Here is a 19,531-nt window from a genome sequence, read left to right on the forward strand (position 1 = left end):
AAGGAGGACCAGAGCTTTTGCTTCTTTGCTCTTTAATTAACTACTCCATTATCACACTAGAATGTGAAGCAGAAATTATTCATTTAGACAGTGTCCCTAAAATCTTTACAATGTCACTGCTTATCTTATCTGAAGTAGTTTTTACACATATCAACACCAATTCAAGAGTTGCAGAATGGCTCAATTTCATTCCTGTCCCAAACACTGGCCAAATATTTATAATTTCCCTCACAATACTGGAACAGCTAGAAATTTTGCAAGGGCATAAATACAACTGACTTGCTGATAATGGCCTGATTCAAGTAGCTGTCCTTATTCCTGCAGAAGATTTGTTATTCAATAGTTGTTCTAATCAGTTGTTTGAGAAGAAAAAAATAAGGTTTGCTATTAAAGAAAATACCTAGGGAATTAAGTGCCACTAATTAGGTACTACACATTTTAAATAGCAATAAGCTTATAATAACTCCATTAATTCACAGGGCATGTTTCAGTTTCCCTTTTTCTGGATAAAAGAAAATGTCTGTGCATTTTGCTTGTACTAGTTCTATGAACATCCATGTATAGAACAAACTGTGGAAGTGAGTTGTGACCATTTGGTTCACTGGATCAACGGGCTTCTAATTAACAGACACCAGCTGCTAATGGCAAGTATATCTTCCTCAGAATACCTGTAACGTTGACGTCTTGGGAGCTCTCATACATCTGTAGTATGTATTTCATCTTAGATTAAAAGTCAGGGGAAAAAAGCCTCTAAGATTCACTGGAAGGATTTTGAAAGCTTCCTTTTCAATTTCTGAACTTCTTCAAAAGGGCCCAAATACTGGGTATTCTGCCCTTTCACATGTGTTGCTGCTCACGTAAGGTCAATCTGTTTGGAAATACTAAGCTCAATTGTATTTATACATCCTAGAGGTTGGTCTAGTGCTTACAAAAAGCCACAGGTAAAAAAGGTTGGTTTAACAACTTATTTTCAATACACTCTGTATTGATATTTCATCACAACGTTATTTTAACAGCACACACTTAAAACAGCAACTTTCACCAACATCAAAAGCTTTCTCAAGTTGGTAAACATTCATCAGCAAACTTTCATGGCCTCTCCCAAATATTCACAGAGCTCTGCTTCCCTCTCTCTTCCCCCAGCTCCTATTAGAGAACAGGGAGATGCACAACTGCTGAGACATCACTTTGTGACCAAACAAGTCCAGCCCTCAGCAAACCCAGGCTTCAGTTCAGGGGGTGACTTGTCTGGCAGCCACTCAGGGCTACAGTGAAGAGTCACTCCTACGAGTTTCCCCACAGTGAGGATCCCACACTGTAAGGGACATAAACCTCTGAGTTCAAAGTAATACAGAACATAATCAAGCACAGCCATTTCAGGATATAAAAAAAACAACAGATAATACTAATTTAGACCCTGAATTCTATATTAAAGCAAACTTATCTTCAGAGAAAAGCTTTTAAGTTTATAAGAGAATGACTTAGGGGCTAAAAAGTGATTTCCAGTAAACAGTCATGACTTCAGCTCCTGACTGAAGTGTGGTTATTTTTCAGTATACCCAGCTCAGACCATTGCTCCCAGAGAGCATGATTTGTACCTTCTCATGCGACATCTATGGAGGAAAAAGTAGTGACCATCCACAGTCCCATGCAACTCACATTTCAGTTGTTTTCACACCTGAGACAGCAGTGGAAAGTAGACAGAAAATGCCAGATTCATGTTCATGTACAGAGGAAAAAAAATTCGTTCCTGAACAGAAAAAGCAAAGGTGTTGGATAAGCATACCACACAATTGTTTGAACTTCCCACTTTCTCCATGATCTTTTCTGGAGGAGTTTAAACAGGATGGTAGATATTAAAGAATGACAGCTCGTCCCTTCAACTCCCACACAAAACAAGAATAATCTCCTTCTCTTCGTTTCACCATGTTCAGCAATAGGCAAAAAGATGATAGGAACATTTTCACATGATTTTCCTGTTTTCTAGAATCTCTGGAAACTGTTTTCCTAGTCTTTTTTACTCTTTTCTCTGAACTTCACTCTGCAGAGATCAGGGATTGATCTTGAGTAGGTACACCCTACAAATAAATGCCCCCAATAATCACAGCACAGCTCAAAATAATAATTTCCACTTACAAACAGCCTTCAAGTGTACTATTTCACTATCTTATTCTTAAAGGATTCTTGAATTTTTTCCCATGCTAAGCTAATATAAAATATATAAATACATTTCACTATGGACAATTCCTGCTTTAGTCATGACACTGCCTACAAGCTTCCAGCTTCTAAAAAGTATGCCTTCTTATTTGAGAATGATTTCCACTCTTCTTATCATTTTATCTAGAGAAGATGCCTAACAAAGGTTTCAGCTGGCATTCAACCATACATCACCTGTATGGTTTAAGTTACTATGTAAAGATTTTTCTTCATTTTATTCTCCAAAAGACAGGCAAGCCTAGAATAACTAAGAAAAACAATACATTAAAAAATAAGTAGTACAATTTATGCTGTGCTTTAGTAGATCAATATAGCTGCAGTTTGATATCCATGTGTCTGACCAATACAGGAGCCAGAAGAGTCAAGGTCTGCTAAAACATGAAGATGACTCAAGTAAGCATTCACTCTAAATTGCATACAAAACACCCAAAAATCCTGAGCTAATTTATCATTCCTCTTAAAACCCACAAGAACATGGACAGAAATTTGAGTTTAACACTGGCCGACACAATCCAGAACTTCATGAGTAAACTGATACAATGGAAATAAAAAGCTAGGAAACACTGAAGTAATCATAACAACATCTTGTTTCATAAGATAAGGAAGCTTTTTGCCACAACTGATATTTGCTTTGACTTTTTAAATGAAGCTAAATAATACTTGCATCATTTTCTCACAGCTCTTTCAGAAGGTATCCACCCAGCTGGACAACCCTTTGCATAAAGCAGTCCAAGGACCAAAGGCTCAGCAGCCACTAGCAGGAAGCTGCCCTTTCCCCCTCCTGCCATTTGTCAGCCTTGCAGGCAAAAGCTGAGAGAGAAGCACAGATTGGAATAATTACACCGATAGTTTGGGGCTAATTAAGCAAATTGCTCACAAACAGTAGTATTTAAAATCTGTGGAGAAAATTAATAGATGCCATCAGAAAGAATCTAAGGGAGACATTATAGAAAAGTGCTACAGCATGAGGAACAGGACATTTCACTTGGCACAGCCTCTGCAAGGCAAAAAGATTGAGCTCTGAATCGAAAAGCCTAGGAGATTTTTTTTTCCAACATATATAAACTAAATGTACATATATATGCAATTTGATTGTTGAAACCCAGATAATTCTTCTGGACATTAGTTTTCGTCAGTGGCTTCAGTTCTCCAATTACACAACATTATGATAGAACGAAATAAATTTAACGCATTTGCAGTTGTCTGTACCTACAAATTTTATCAGGGAAAAACATAACTCAATACAGATGAGAAACTGAGTAGGCACATCATTCTAATTACAAATAGACAAAAAAAAATCATCTGAAATGGAATCAACTCCTCCCCTCCCATTATACTACATGACTTTTTGCTAAGATCAGGGCAATTTTAAGTTTGCAATTTTAAGGTATCATGTTAGTGCAACAAGCAGAAAACTATAAAAAAAAGATGAAAGAAAAAAAGAAACAGATGATTCAGCAAATCAGCTCAAGTGACAGGAGCCTTCATCTGAGGATAACTGAATCTTTGGAAAGACCCGATTCCATTTGGAAGGTGGCCATCAGTGACAAACTGAACTTTTCTGTCCGCCACACACAAACACACACTAGGGAAAACTATAGCACATAGTGGGAAAAATGCTGTTATCTGCCACCTTAAACATCACTCACAGATACAGCTAAACTTTTCTCCATAGGTTTCCTGGGGGAAACCCTATGGCTGCCAGCCTTTAGGTTATCAGGAAAAAACAAAGTCCCTTTCTTACAACATTCTTAAATTATTAGAAAAATAAAAATAGTGCTCCTTTGCCATACACTGAAGGTTCATTGTTTTGATGCATTTCTGTACAGCTTTATTACTTCCTATTTTTTGTAGTTATTGTGCTGCAAATTAGTGCAAAGAGATTCTCAAAGGCAAAGGCATTAAAAAAACCCAAAAAATCCCCAAAGCTAATCTCCTATGCAATGAAGTCTTTGTCTTGCTCACGCCTTCCCACATCTACCCATAACACACTTTCCCTGCCTATGGCTTCATTCCAATCAGGCACTGACACACTGGTACTTCTTTGTTCACTATTAGAATGACAAACACCTATCCAAACAGCCAGTAAGAAACCTGATCCATCTGTTTTCAACTAAAATCCACCAAAAAAAAAACCCAAAACAAAAAAAACCATGTAAGTAAAAATATAAATAAAAAAATAAAACCAGCAGAATTACATTCCCAGCATTACGAAGTTCATGGGCAATTTCAAGTACTTGCTGTGACTGTACCCATAGCACACAAGTACCACAAATCAGATGCTCAAGGAGTGGAGTTTAATTCACAATTCACAAGACTAGGTCAGATTTATTCCAGGATTAATGGGATACAGCACAATCATAAGCAAGTGAGATTACAAAGGTTGTCACTGCTTGACTTTGGCACCAATTCTGGTTATGGGCTTAAGGATTTGGGAAGGGGAATTTGGCTTATTTTTGCTTATTTTGTTTTTAAAGCAAATTATAGACTTTATTTCAATTGCATATATCTTTTATATTTAAAAGACTGATAAACAGCTTCAATACATAATTAATAACCTACTCAGCTTCAAGGGATTTTAATGTCCTCCTATCAGCAGAAATGCAGTAACATTGTACTTGTTCTCACTTACTTTATGGAAGAGAAACCAATGAACTAAACAAATGTAATCACTTAAAAAAAAGACAATTTTTAAAGATTTTCTTCAAAGTTTGAGAACAAACAAAATAAGACAATATAAATATCCTTTAAGTCTGCATGGCTCTATTGAGACAAATCATGAATCTTCACTATTAAAATACCGTACGCTAGCCAGTCGTGAAATTGATACTTGAGAAATTCAAATGTGATTTTTTTAACTCCAAAGTAGAGGAGAAAAGGTACTAGAAAAATCATGTGTGTTGACATTATGAGTCACCTGTTTATACTTTTTAAAGTAACTACTACCGTGATTAGTTTGAGGCAGGTAAGGGAAGAGTCAGAAAATACATGTCAAAGGACTGAGATCAAGAATGTAACTTGTGGCTTCCACCTACACTTTGCAACTGGAAATTTATTTCCAGTCTCAAGTGCAGACTGTGCCCCAAAGAGCCATTCTGTTCTCTGCATACAAATGATAGGAATGCTGGGCCTGTGTAGCTAGATTTTCCAGACATAGAGACTTCTAGTAGAGATGTTGAAAAGAGCACTACAGTCTGAACCAGTGGCCTAAAGAGTAACAGTAAACTCAAGCCTTTCTCCTTTCTAAACACTCTGCATCTTAACATGACATCCACCTGAAATAGGTAGATGGTCTCCCAGCAGAACCACATTCTCAGGTCAATCTGTAACATGGTGTTGATACAATAGGCCACAACCATGGAATGCCATGTATTTATCCAATATAGCCAGTGTCTAAATCAGTTCTGGGTGTGCCTCTGTAAATTCAAAACTTTTCCTATTGAAATAATAGTAGTACATCACTAGTAATATATATTTTAATACCTACGCATACATGACAGTGAAATAAATACCTATAATAGAAGGTTACAAAAAATGTTACAAAACTTTGATTTTTATTCTCTTTTCTCAAGCAAGGCTAAAAATGTAACTAGATTGTGAGACAGGACATAAGACATAGAATTACATGTCATTTCTGGCTGATACAGAGAAAAATCAAGGAAGCTAAGGATTCAGCATAAAAATCAGAGTAATTTCTAAATACTTCATTATTTAGAATATGATGTACTAGTACCATTTTAAACAAGAAACAAAGTCTGTTCTCTCCTGTTTTCAACTTCATACAGAAGCACTCAGCATTTTTAATTAAAAAGACCAATTCACCATGTAATGTAAATAAGATATTGTAAACTGGGAAGGGGATGGAGACACAAAATTCCTTTCTTAAAGGATTCCGTTAAGTTGCCACATTAAGCTACAAGAGAAATGACAACCAGATCTCCTTATGAATAGTTTTCATTGCCTTGAAGGGAAAGAAAGGGTGGCTTTCCATCACAAACTGGAACACAGTGTATCACGCAATTTCAAACTAGATGGCCAAAGGCAAAAAACCACACATGCAGAAACTGGTAAATCAAACAATGCTTGCTTGATGAAATCTCACAACAGTAGTAAACCAGTGGAGTACAAAGTTATTTGTGAACCAAATAGTTCAAATGGAAAAAATGCACCTCGCTACAGCACAAAGCAAGTTACTAATTCACCGTGGTAGAAAGTAATTTGAGAATTGAATCTCAGAGCATGTTTCCTTTTGGTTTTGTTTACTTTGGAGTTGAATGTCTGTAAACTACATGGGCTACAAAATAAATAATGATCACACATTTTGTGTGTGTGCATATTTTGTGTATGTGTCAATAAATATATGTGGAAACTGTACAAAGACTGGAAATTATTAGAAGCCTTATGCCCTGAAAATATTGCACAAGCATGAAGAGTGCATAACATTACCCTTGAATGATTAAGGGTCAGAAGATCAGCCCATGCATGCAGACCTTTCCTTCAAACAAGGTTACCGCAGTGACCTCTTAAGAGCTGCTTGCCTCCTGGTGTATTTTTTGCCCATCTATGCTCCAGGTTTTCCGCGTAGCTGGAATTCCACAGATGGTCCCCATCACCCCTAAAGAAATGCTCTCTCCAGATGAATTCCCCAGAATAGGTCTTCATTTCTTAGACAGCAGAGAGATATTTTCCAGAAACTCAAGATTCCCAAGAGCACTACAACTGGCTAATACTTAATCATTTCATAATCTTAGAAAATCTCGTAGAAGTTTAAAAACATTTTCACAATATGTTCCAATAAATGCTGGAAGGTCTCTGACCAGCATGTGATAAGTATACATTAAAGGATTTGGCTGTCCCTTCTCATCGTTCAATATGAAAACCATATTCTTAATAAACCCTATGCAAATGTGATGCCTTTGAGGTTTTAGTCAACTATATTAAACATGATATTCTCATGTCTTCTAATAAACACAAAGATCAGTCAATAGTCTAATACTGTAGACTCTCCTTTCTCTTACTATTTTATTTGATGTTAATGATTCCCTATGTTTGTTGTCCTTCAACCACAGCCTCTGATTTTCTAGGCTCCTTAAAAATTACTTAAGTAACAAAAGACATCATGACACACAGATAAAAAGACATTTTAGCACATAATTTTCCAGATGAAGTGTCACACCTCAGCACACACAGCTGTGCCCATAAAGGCTCTTCATGCCATCACAGTAATAAAATGGTGCATAAACATACACTCTTTGGCAAAATTAATCCACATTTATCACATGCTATTTTCATTCAGACTCCATGTTTAGTGATGCTTTTACAGGATTTCTACTTGCATCTCTGGTGAAATGCTGTAACTCCTGCATTGTATCTCCATTCTACTCAAGGGGCAAAATACAGAGTTCTTCCCAAAAAGAAATTTGGTATAATTAATAACAGTATAATTACCACAAAGAAATTAGTTGTATCTTCTCTGTACGCAGACAAATCTCTCATACACACTAAGTGGACTTACTGAGCATAATTATCAGGAGAAATCCTGAGACTCAGACGATACAGAAACATATACAAGGAAAACCTTTTAATTTCCTACATTAATACTTTAAGGGGAAATAATCAGAAATGTAAACATTAATAGAACGAGAATAAAGGAAATATTTATTTAATAATTTATGTTAAATCTCCTTTGCATTAATACTTCAGTGACTTAAAAAAAAAAATATCACTTTCACTGGCTGCGGTAACTACTGAAACAAACATTAACTAAACCAAATTAAACCAGGATTTAAAAATAGTTAAATAGGTCAACTAAAGATACCTTATGCAAGTAGTAAAATGGGTTTACCCATATGTTCTTCATTCAACAACTTTGTTTTGTATCAAAGAATCTTCTATGAGAAAGATTTATTCTAATAATGGTCAAGGTTTTTAAAGTTTTTGGTTCACAACTCCAAAGCCTTCCCAGGATCTTTATAAAGGATGATCATCATAATCTGCACCTTAAAATAGGGCTCCATTGAACAACCAAAAAAAGCAGTAATGACCCTATTAAGCTGGCACCTGTTGAGATTTTTACAAGAGCCATCGTGAACTACTGCTCCTTGATAACACCATTGCACTTTCCTCATCCTCACCTGTATGAAGCTCCCAAAAGCTACAGCTGGTAGAGGCTGAAGGAGAAGGGCTGAGGAGGGGCTGGGTCAAAGTAACCCAACAGGAAGTACAGTCAAACCATGCTAAGAACTTGCCTACTCACTCCCACCATGTTATCTAATGGAGGAAAATTTGAAACTGGCTAATCTTGTATCTGTTTTCTGTTAAAGATTCAGTTTCTGAAATTTAGGCGAGTAACTGTTCAACACTTTTTCTTGAAAGATAAAAATTCAAGTTGCTTCAAAGGCAATGCATTATTTCCTTTTTAAAGAAAAACACCAAATCAAATTTTAAAAGGCAGTTCTCTCAAGTGAATGTATCTTTACATACCATTAAATGCTCTACTTGCTGTACAATTCCCCATGCTTTTAGACTTTTTTTAATTTTTACCTTTTTAATCCATTTTGGCAATGCAAACAGACAAATTATTTATATTAGTTTCCCCCGCTTCCATTGTAGCCGACTCAGGTTTGATTTCAAATGTCTGCAAAATATATTTGGTGTCTGGACTACTAATCCACGGAGATTTCTTTTTCAACTTGTTTCCTTGGAAGGCAATGGAACCAATTCTACTACTGTTATTTTCAGAAAAAAAACAACAGAAGTTCAAAGACTACTGTTTTGTTTTAAATGGAGCCAGCCTTTGAAATTCAACTACCTGCCAGTGGTCTAAAATGCCTTTTTAAGCAGTTCACATAACATAGCAAGTAATAAACATAAGGAAAAACTTTAGCAAGTATGAAAAGATAGGAAAACACCCACATGCCATTACAGTCTATTTCAACCTACACATACAATATAAATCAAGCATAAGGTAACAGTAGCTTAACTAATTCTATTAATCTCTATGAGTAAGCATTTCATTTGGCCATTTTCACATCCTGTAATTATTCCAGAGGAAACACAGGTTAAAGGTTCAACTAGCACCTAAAATATCTCCTAAAACATAATTGTATCTACAAGACTTAGCCTGTGGGCTAAACTGGGAAACCTAACAAAAAGCTTTTTTTTTTTTTTTCTCAGATATACTGTGGAGTCCAACTATTTCAAAGAATTTATTTTCTACTCAGTTCTATGAAAAGTGTATCTTAAAAGGAAAAAGCTGCACCATTTGAGCAGTTCAATGCTATTATTCAGTTAAAATAAATGGTCAAAACAGAATAATGAGGTCCCTCTTCAAGTTCATTTGAAGGAACCATCATAAAAGACTAGTCAGAACTGTCGAGTGCTGAGTTCAGTAGGGGATGAAAATATGGGATCATTGCAACAGCACACGGATCAAGAGCAGCTCCATTTGTGAAATGGAAAAGTCAGGTTTCACACAAACTCAAAACACCTATTGCTTTTTTGTGGTGTGTTTTTGGAACAGAAAAACTCATTTTCAAAAATAGGAAGTGTCCACAAACTGCACATCATGAAGTACCTGTTTAGATAAATTATGCTCTTAGGAAAAACAAAAGAAAAACAACTCCATATATTTAAATTTCCTAGTATACACTGAAAAAAGGCTGAGAAGAGATGAGCATTCGAAACAGGCAGGAATTCAAGAAAAGCGGATAATACACTATATCAGAGAATCTTGCACTTCTTGTTTACAGAGTCCTCTATTATACTTTTTCCCGCTAAATATGCAGTGTACTAAATGCAACATGCATTAATTTGAAACAAAAATAAATTCAATTATATCAATTTGCCCTTGGGCAATTTATAAAACACAAACAAAAGGGTATTTGTTTTTAATTATTAACAAGGCTCTGATTTTGCTCAGCTACAGCCTCTCTTTGATTTCTGTATTTGAAAGTATCGATGGAAGGTGTTCACAGTTTGTAAGCACTGATTCAAAGTTTGGGTCCTGAAAAACAACTACTTTACTACTTATTGCAAGTGGTGCAATTGATGGAATCTGTCACACAAGTTCCAAGGTTTTGGTAAAAAAAACACGCAACTTGAAAAACTCATGAAAAGTAGAATAATGTTAAAAAAACCCACAAGCTCTCAAATTAGTAAGGCTGCTCATGAAACATGAACTCAGACCTCACATATATTCAGTGTAATAGCTTTGCTCAAAATTACAGAGGAAGCCATCTACGCAGACAAGAAAAAAAACAAACAGTAATGCTCGCATGACCAGTGCAATGTTTTAATATAAAATTTTTCTTCTCTTTTAAACCTCTATTTAATTCATCACTTACTCTCTTTTAGATGATACAAAAGTCTAAGGTATCACTGTACAACTTAGAAAAGGTATATGTAAAAATGGGGAAATAACAGAATTCAGCATGGAGCTACTATAGTGTCAAGTTGAAACATAAATCTAAACAAAAATGACCATAGCTATTGAATAAAAGAACCTTAGGTGACAAAGTTTTCCATTATTTATTTTAAATAACATCCCAGTTACACTAAAGAGCACCTTAACCAGGTGTTAAGAGTTCTCCCAATGGTTTCCCTTCCTTGGCAATTTTTCTTCAGAGTTTCATTAATGTCTCACTCACCAATGCAGATGCCTAATGGATCTGTACAGGTATCTGCCAAAGGCGGCAAGAACTAAAATACAGGCAACAGAACCAAATCCAAGATGTTTTATGTTTCAGACACTTCTTCCTAACTATTCTGACTTTCCAACATCCAGAGCTACGATTAGATCAGAGAGCATCTTAAAAGGATTCCCCAAGTATCTTCTAAAAGGTAAAACATAAAACTATCTATTCAGGAAGATACCTCTTTACCCCTAAAAAAACTTTTCTGGTTGTTTCTCACTTAGTACAGTTTATATTGAAGACATCTAATGGGATGGAGAGGGAATGGAATTTCCAAACATTCCAAAATGTTGTTTCTCCATTTCCAGCGTCAGGAGATATTCATCAGTTTATGAAGCAGCCGATAACTCCAAGGTCTCCCTGACCTTTCAGCACTATGGGGCAATCTGTACCTAAGGACTAACAGTTCTCACACAGTTCCTACACTGTAGAAGGTACTAATCTTTTTGTTAGCAATTGGCATTCAGGTCATCTTGTTCTACCTCTTTTTTTTTTTTTCCTCAAGGAAAGTTTTCATCACTGATGTAATCCCAGCACAGCGATCCAAATCTGGATCTGGGTTTTCAGTTCCTTCCTCTTCCTTCTTCAGCATCTTAGTGTCCCCCTAGATTGTAAATGAGCATCAACTCTCTGCATCAGTACTCCTTTCATTTTGATTGTAACATTGGTCATCTTTCATGACTGACATGTGAAACAGGCTGGGTTTAGACACATTGCTTGCTGGCAAGAGTCAAGTTCTGTTGGTTTACAGCAGGAATGCCAGAAGCAGGTTAGCTATAAACATCAGACTTGCCTATGGTAGGCTTGAGATTTTCTTTCCTCTTTCTATTCTAGTACTATTAAGTTGCTACAGAGAACCAAATCAGTGCTGCTGAACACTGAGGAGTCCACTGCAAGCACTCACTGCTTAAATCTCCCTCCCAGTCAACCCAAGAGGGATTCCTGGGTTGTACTGTAAATTTGCAAGGGGCGAGCTGAAGTTAATGCAGATGATGTGAATTATTCAAGCATTCCAACTATGTCTCTTCTCAAACGTCACTCACTCAATACAACTAAAGATAAGATGTATTTTTTAAGAGAGAGGCACATGGTAAAAAGACGTTTATATGGAATTGTGGTGGATTCAGACATCTCTAGCAATGGACCTCATTCAGCACGCAAAAATTCTAAATTGTTGCTTTTCTTAAAATGAAAGGCACCTGCAAAATTTGCATAAGAAATACCGTGTTCAATTGATGCATGCAAATACCACAAGCTTGCTGGTATCTGAAATTCAGAAAATTAGAAATAAACAGTAATCTAAAGCAAGGTGCACAATATTAAGGAGACATTTATCAAAAGAAATGTGAAAATGTATGCATAGTCAAATATAAATTTTGAAGGAAAGTATGACAGCATGTACCTGTTGTTTACAACCACTGCTAATGAAAAGGTGCCAAGACAAGCCAACTTCTGAACTCCCTGTTGCTGCTCAGTAGAAAGAAACTATGGCCCTGATTCAGCAAGAACCTACTTATGCTGGAATACATCACCCACCTTGAAAGTTCAAAGAAATGTCTCACCCAAAATGAGCTGTCAGCCTATAACAACATTTCAATACTTGCAGCTAAAATGGGTACCTAAAAAAGCCACAACCAACACCATGTATCTTGTTGCAAAGATGTGTGATGTATCCTTTCAGATGGGGAATAAAGCTCCCTGTTATTTTTGTCATGTATGCCGTCATAGCTCAGTAACCGCCCACTAGAGTAGCTCTTGACCATGGGGTTTCTATAGCTGCAGGTAGATGGCCCATTCTTTTATAAAAGATGCTTGGCACTGCTGGTGGCAAGGCATGGAGTTCTCTGGAAGCAACAACAGTTACCTCAACTTTCTGTTACTAGAGTCCTGCCTAGCAAAGCAAGAATAAAACAGCACCAACTCATCACTTATCCAGTATGTCCTATAATTATCTTCCACAAGAACAGCACTCTGTCAAAGGCTAGTGATCAACCTATTTGTGCAATATGAAACAAGGAAAATAACCACCTGGGAATTAGCTATACAGCCTTCATTCCAATTCAAATTATTGCCAGGAAGGGAATGGGGGGCAGTGGGACAGAGTAAATTAAACACTTACATGTAGTTATTACTGCTTTAGAAACATGAATTTATCTAGAAGCATAAAAAAAAAATCAAACATCAAACATCAACCAGTGGTCTTTGCCAAAACACAGAGAATTCCAAAAAAGCAAGAACATCACCAGCTCTTCTTACTACAACCCCAGTTTTGATCTAGTGGTGGGTGCAAAGCAACCCTGGGTAGCTGCAGTCTGCCTCCATGGAAGCCAGTGCTCTGCCCTCATTACCAACCCAACTTCGCAGCCACAATACTGCGCATTCCTGCAGAGCCCCAAGTCACTGGAGCCACTCCTGATGTGAATGCGTGTCTTTGGGCTCTAGCAATGAGTTACGTATTATCATTTTCAAAATCCATCTGGTTGAGAAGGGAAAACAGGAACCTGCTAGACCTGTTCACCTCCACTTATCTTAAATCCCCTGATCACTAGTAAGATATTTACTATCTTAAAACATAAAGCTGTTTTTCAGACTTCTGCTGTACAACCTGCAATTATAAAGCCAGATTTCATAAGGTAGTTTCATGGATCCAAGAGGAGCAAGTACCTGGTACCTTCTTAGATTTTATTTTTCAGAAGAGACCTGCTCATCTGTAAGAGCATTTCCCATAATTCTACTCTTTGCAGAATGGTTCGATTTACAGAGTACTTTCCAGTTACAGCACTACCTCCGCATGCGGAGATAACAAACCCCACGCATCTAAGCCTACAATCTTTTATTAGATTTTTACACTGTTGAAACTCCACTACAAAAAAAAAAAAAATCAGGCCAGTTTCCGCTACATGGACATGCAGCACATTCACAGCAAGCATGCCAAAACAAAAAGGTTTTTCTAAGAAACAAATGACCAAGACAGTGACATCAGCAATTACTGATACTAGGCAGGAAAATTAGGACTGAAGTAGGTGGCTCACCACAGGTAAAATACACCCTTTCTCCAAGAGCTGGTAGCAAACATCTTTGTTGCTGGATGAGGCTGTAAAAGGAGACTCAGTTCAAAAACATTCCAGGCAAGCCTGGGGGCAAGAGGCTGGGATGTCACCTCTAACACCTGCAGCCCAACAGCAGTTGGTGCTGAGAGGGTCAATGGGGAATGGGTACTGGTGGGGCTGGGCTTGTTTGTCCTCCCTGTGGCACATCCTCAATTCACTGCCAGCCAACTGCTTTTAGCAGCTGCTACTCCTGTTATTAGTTCATCAAATAAAAGCTAAACATGATTGTCAGGCTGAAGTATTCCACATTTGAGAAGTATTTCTTTGGGTTTGACTGCTTCTCTCACAGTGCATACAGGTCACTTCAGTCTCCCAAACACAAAATCACTGTATTCTGTTTTTTTAATAATTCCTCACACCTCTAAACTGATTTCTCACTTTGTTTCATTGATATTGTGTAAGTGCACAGTCACACATATATATAATACAGAATTGTGAAACAAACACAAGAACACAATAAAGTGCTTAACTTTTAAAACCTCAATTTTGCCTTGTCTTCATCTATGAAAGTTCCAAAGTGAAAAAAGACTCAATATTTAAGTTGTCTACTTCAGCTAAAACACTCATCACACATTCCAGAATATATCACAGCATTAAACACATTGTATATCAAATAAATAAATCAAAGGCGTAATATTTTATTTAACGACATCAATCAGTATTTCTGAATGTGTCTTTTATAGCAGGTGAAGGGATAATTTAGCTGTTGGTATTATCTCACCTTCCAGTTGTAACTTCCAGATACCAAATCATATGATTTGAAATGATTCTCAAAAAGTTATTATCAATTTGACATTTACACTGGTGATGTTAGTGCTGATTTTCAGTTCTCATTCAGATGGACAAGGATTTTAATAATTACTAGAGTAAATAGACTACTAATACTAATTATAAAAGCATTATTTTAATATTATATTAAATGTAATTATTATAAGAGCAATAATTAGTAGTAATACAGATGTCTCTTGTCACTCTAGAGGCTAGACCTGATTTTGTGCTGCATAAATTGTGTATTTTCTATGTATTTCTTACATTTGTAAGTTACTTTTTTTCTAAAGGCTGGAGGTTCATTAGCTGAATTTGAAACATTTGGTCCCATTGCTTTTAGTCACCTGGGTGAATAAATACTGACTTCACAAAAAAACCAGATTAATTCTATTTCTTTATTATCAAATTCCTCTGACACAGAAAAATTCCTTTCTAAAATACTGCCAGGAACTAAAAACAGGTTTAGCATTTCCTTAAAACTGGAAGACTTGTAGTAGGAGATGAGCTCCCCATTATTCATCTGTTTCCAGCTGTTTTTATTTATATTACCAGACATTCCAGATGTCATGCTATTCATCTTCTGTCCCTATGGAACAATAAACTATATTCCTCTTACAAGCTCTTTATATCTACCCTTACATTTAAACATCAAAAATAACTTTAAATTAGAATTTTATTAAAATCTGGTTTTCTGTAGGGATTTCCAAGACCAGCATTCACCAGTTACCTCTTACAAACTACCTAATGCCAAGAGGGGAAAAAAAAAAAAAGGAACATACTTCTGGGTGTTAGGAGGCAGTAGCATGGGTTAAGTTAGCTGGAAATAAAACTAGAGGTAGTCTTGCCTCCAGTGAGCCATTTATATGTATTGAAAGAAGGAGAAGCAAAGAACAAAACAAATGCCAGACCTGCAGGTGTGCTAAAAAATTAAAACTGGAGCAGGAAAAGAAAAAATCTGCTATATCCTTTCAAATTCTGCTTCACCTTAACAATCTCTATGACGCAACCTTTATTCTAAGGAGAACTGCATGCTATCAATCTTACCCACACTGCCCATAAACAGGCAGTGGATGTCTACGCAGGTTGGCATGACTCTGCCACTGCCCCTACCAGTGCCAATCAGCACCAATTACAGGAGTTCCCAAACTGTCCTAAGATATTAGAAGATGGAGAAAGGGAAAGAACTGGCTCCTTGCTTGACCACAAACACTAACTCAAAAATAACTACCAGGTATTCTACTTGTAAAAGAAGTTTTCAACAGTATGTGGTACTGTCTTCTGGCTTCTCAACAAAGCACTGAAGGGAGGCTCATTCAAATAAATAATCTGTCTTTACCTATGTGATTACTGTCAGTATGAGTTACTGTAATGCATTGGAAAAGAAAGTACGTGTGAGATGGTTGTGTAGTCTGCATCCAAAAAGTCAGAATCACAAAATATGTTCTTACATCTTCAAATGGTATTCTATCTCTGTTACACTTGGAATTTTCCATATCTAATAAAAACGCTGTTCTTTCCTCTATGAACAACAGAAATTTTATATGACCATGTTCCTTAAAACTAAAAGGAGGAAGAAATTGCATCATGTAGGTCAGGCGTTAATTTTTTTAATATCCTATATAGAGCTTTCTACAAAAACTGTACAGTACACCTTTCAATAAAAAAAATGTTTAGGATATTTGTAAAATACATATAATACCTAAACCATAATGTAGCTATGAAAAGGTTCATTTCACAAGCTATGATTTTTAGGACTTAAAAAAATTAAGCTTTGTGCCTGTAAACCAGAACAATAATCTTTTATGACTGCGATCAATTTGTTTTCCTGAGAATAAGATCAAACAGAACAAAAATATCATCACATCTATAACTCATACTCATCATGGATATAAACTCTGAAGTAGAGCAGAGAAAACTCACAGACACCAAGAAGTCAGTCAACACCACCCAACCACTCACAGTAGGGAAATACGGAAGTTCTTGAGACACGCTTTAAGCACTGCAAGTCAATACACCGCTCAACCACAGAAACTCAAAAACTCAGGAAGATCTTCTGAAACACAGGACTACACAGAACTATTCTGGCAGAGTAGGTATTACAGTTTGGAGAAGCTCAAATATGCTTCTTCATAATACAAAGACACCTGTAGAAAAAGGTTGTGGACAGATTTTAATGCCTAAATGCTTCTCTTTTGTGATTAAGCCTCCAATACTGCACCAAGAATGTAACCCTTTTGCCAGTTATCTTTAAAATTGCTTTGTAACTGAGTGGTGAGCACTTTGCCTAAGGCAAGAAATCTAAAACTTGGTAAGGCAAACCAATATTGGCAGACATGCTCCTCAGGCTTGGGATCTGAGTTTGGGCCATGATTCCTGCCCAGCTCCAAAAGGCAGATTGCAGATTGGTATCATGAGCTCACAAAATCAGGAGAAATATATCTGTGGGGATGACTACGTGAAAGACCCTGCCATCCTACACAGGTTTTTGCTTCCCTGCATCAGACTGGGCTCTTCAGATAGTTTCTCAAAAGCCACCTGCCTGCTAGAAAGAAAAAGTACCCTTTTACAACCCAATCAGAATTCCCTTGAGTATGGCAGCTGCCAAGCTTTTGTCCTGTGCATGAAACCTCCATGCTGACTCTGCAAAGGCTCAAGTCAAATTTCTTGCAGGTAAAGAGTTGTCCTGTAACAACCCAGCCCTGGAGTGGTTTCTCTCAAGCCATTTTTCCTCCTCGCATGTTTTTTTCCCCACATGTTCTTACTGAACTGCACATTTAGCACACACATACAAAATCATTGATGTGCAGACAGTATGCTATGTCTATTTACAGTATACATATATGCAAAGCAAACATACAGCAAATAGGTTAGTCGGCACATTGTCATACAAATGGCATGAGTGGTTCCTGCAGAGTTTTGCGTCTGTCCCAGTAGCTTCTCTGGTCTGCTGCAGCAATACCAGGTCAGATAGCAAACTGTCCATTTACAGGAGGTAAAGAATCTGCTCTCAGCCTTACCTATGACTGTAGAATAGTTTTTCCCCCATCTCAACTTAGGCTTTCTACACCAATGCATGCCTGCTTTGAGGTGCAAGATGAAAAAACTGCTGTTAATACAAAATACACTCCTGCAGTCAGTTTGGACTGTTGTAACTCCATTCCATGCTTGCTAAACCTCTTTGCTAAACTTTATTAGAAACAGAGCTCCTCCAGCACTGAGGGAATTAGGGGGTTTCTGCAGTGCACTCACAAAACGGTGAGTTGTACTAGAGCAGGTATGTGCTGGAGTGCTTTCCACAGCCGTTATATTAAAGCAACTCACTTTACAGGTCAATGCTCTGGCAAGCTTGCTCCTTGGCAAACTTGTAGCTTCCAGAGTGGCAGGGTGAAGTAGCCACAGCTGTACCAGCTGTACATTAAATGCTGAGCACAGGTTCCCAGCAGCTTAAATAATATGGGTTCAGTGTACCAGTCAAGATTACACATTAAGCAACCATGAGCAAAACAGGAGCAATTAGAGAACAGCTAGGGAGCGCTCAAATGTGTAACCAGATACTCTCACAGCCAATACATATCAATACAGCATATAAAAACATGGTCAAGCACCACAGCTTTCTCCCTCTGAGTGTTTTAGTTGGGTGGTCTTGCAGTGAAAAGTACGTGTTAAATCACATCTTGTCCACCCATAAAGACAGACAGCCATAAACCGGCTCCTCACATTTAGAAACATAAAGTGCTCCAATCAATGCTGCCAGTAACTTGAGTGACCCTGGAGAGGACATTTCTGGACAAGGTGATGGTTGACCATGGCTTTTCACAGGAAAGTAGCACTGAAAAGGACCTCCCTGAATGACAAGTCTAATGCATCATTTCCTCCTTTCACACCAAAAGGGAAAACAAGGCTCTCTCCTTTTGCAGTTGTGGAATGCTCGATGCCTACACAATCCATACCTTGACAGCTGCTTTGCTAGTAAGATCGCACATTTTCTGCTACTTCCAATCCCATAAAGTAATATGAAACACTACTAGCAACTGAACTACTGCACTAAGGACTCCAAATCATCAGTCATAAAAAACAAAAAAAGGCGGGGGGGGGAAGCATGAATTCACAGGTCCCAAAGGTAAATATGAAAATAAATACATTCAGACAAAGTTCCAGAGTGATGAATAACAAACACTGCCCAAAAGAGTGAGCAAGTACCATGCAGAAGTAATTTTTTAATTTTTATTTTAAATTACATCCACCAGATTACCTGTGGAAAGTATAGCTTTTCAGGAAAAAAACAACCAACCAAAAGAAACCAAACCAAACCAACAACAACAAAAAAAAACACCACAAAAAACACTTTAAAAACATAGATGGCTGAATATGCAAAACAGCCATTTCCTAAAATATTGAGGAATAGCACAGAAAAGGCAGCATGGGGAAGGTAGCTGCAAAGGAAGTCAGGCAAGGATTGGGAAGACTGTACTGGAAGCTGGAAAGACTGTAAATTTATAAGAGCAAAATACAGGTAGAAGCATGGAGATAAAACACAAGTAGGGAAGATAGAAAATGAGAATGACAGTATAATTTCTGATGCAATGGAACATCAGATATATGAAAGGAAAAACTCCATATGCAAGATTTCAAGGCATCCATTTTCTTCCTCCTATACTAAGGGAATGTCAAGAGGCAATAGATTGAACAAAGTCAAAACGTAGTTGAAAGCCACTGAGGAAAACAGTCATTCTTGTGCCAAAG

This window comes from Apus apus, chromosome 4 (assembly GCF_020740795.1).
Source record: "Apus apus isolate bApuApu2 chromosome 4, bApuApu2.pri.cur, whole genome shotgun sequence".
Taxonomy (NCBI): domain Eukaryota; kingdom Metazoa; phylum Chordata; class Aves; order Apodiformes; family Apodidae; genus Apus; species Apus apus.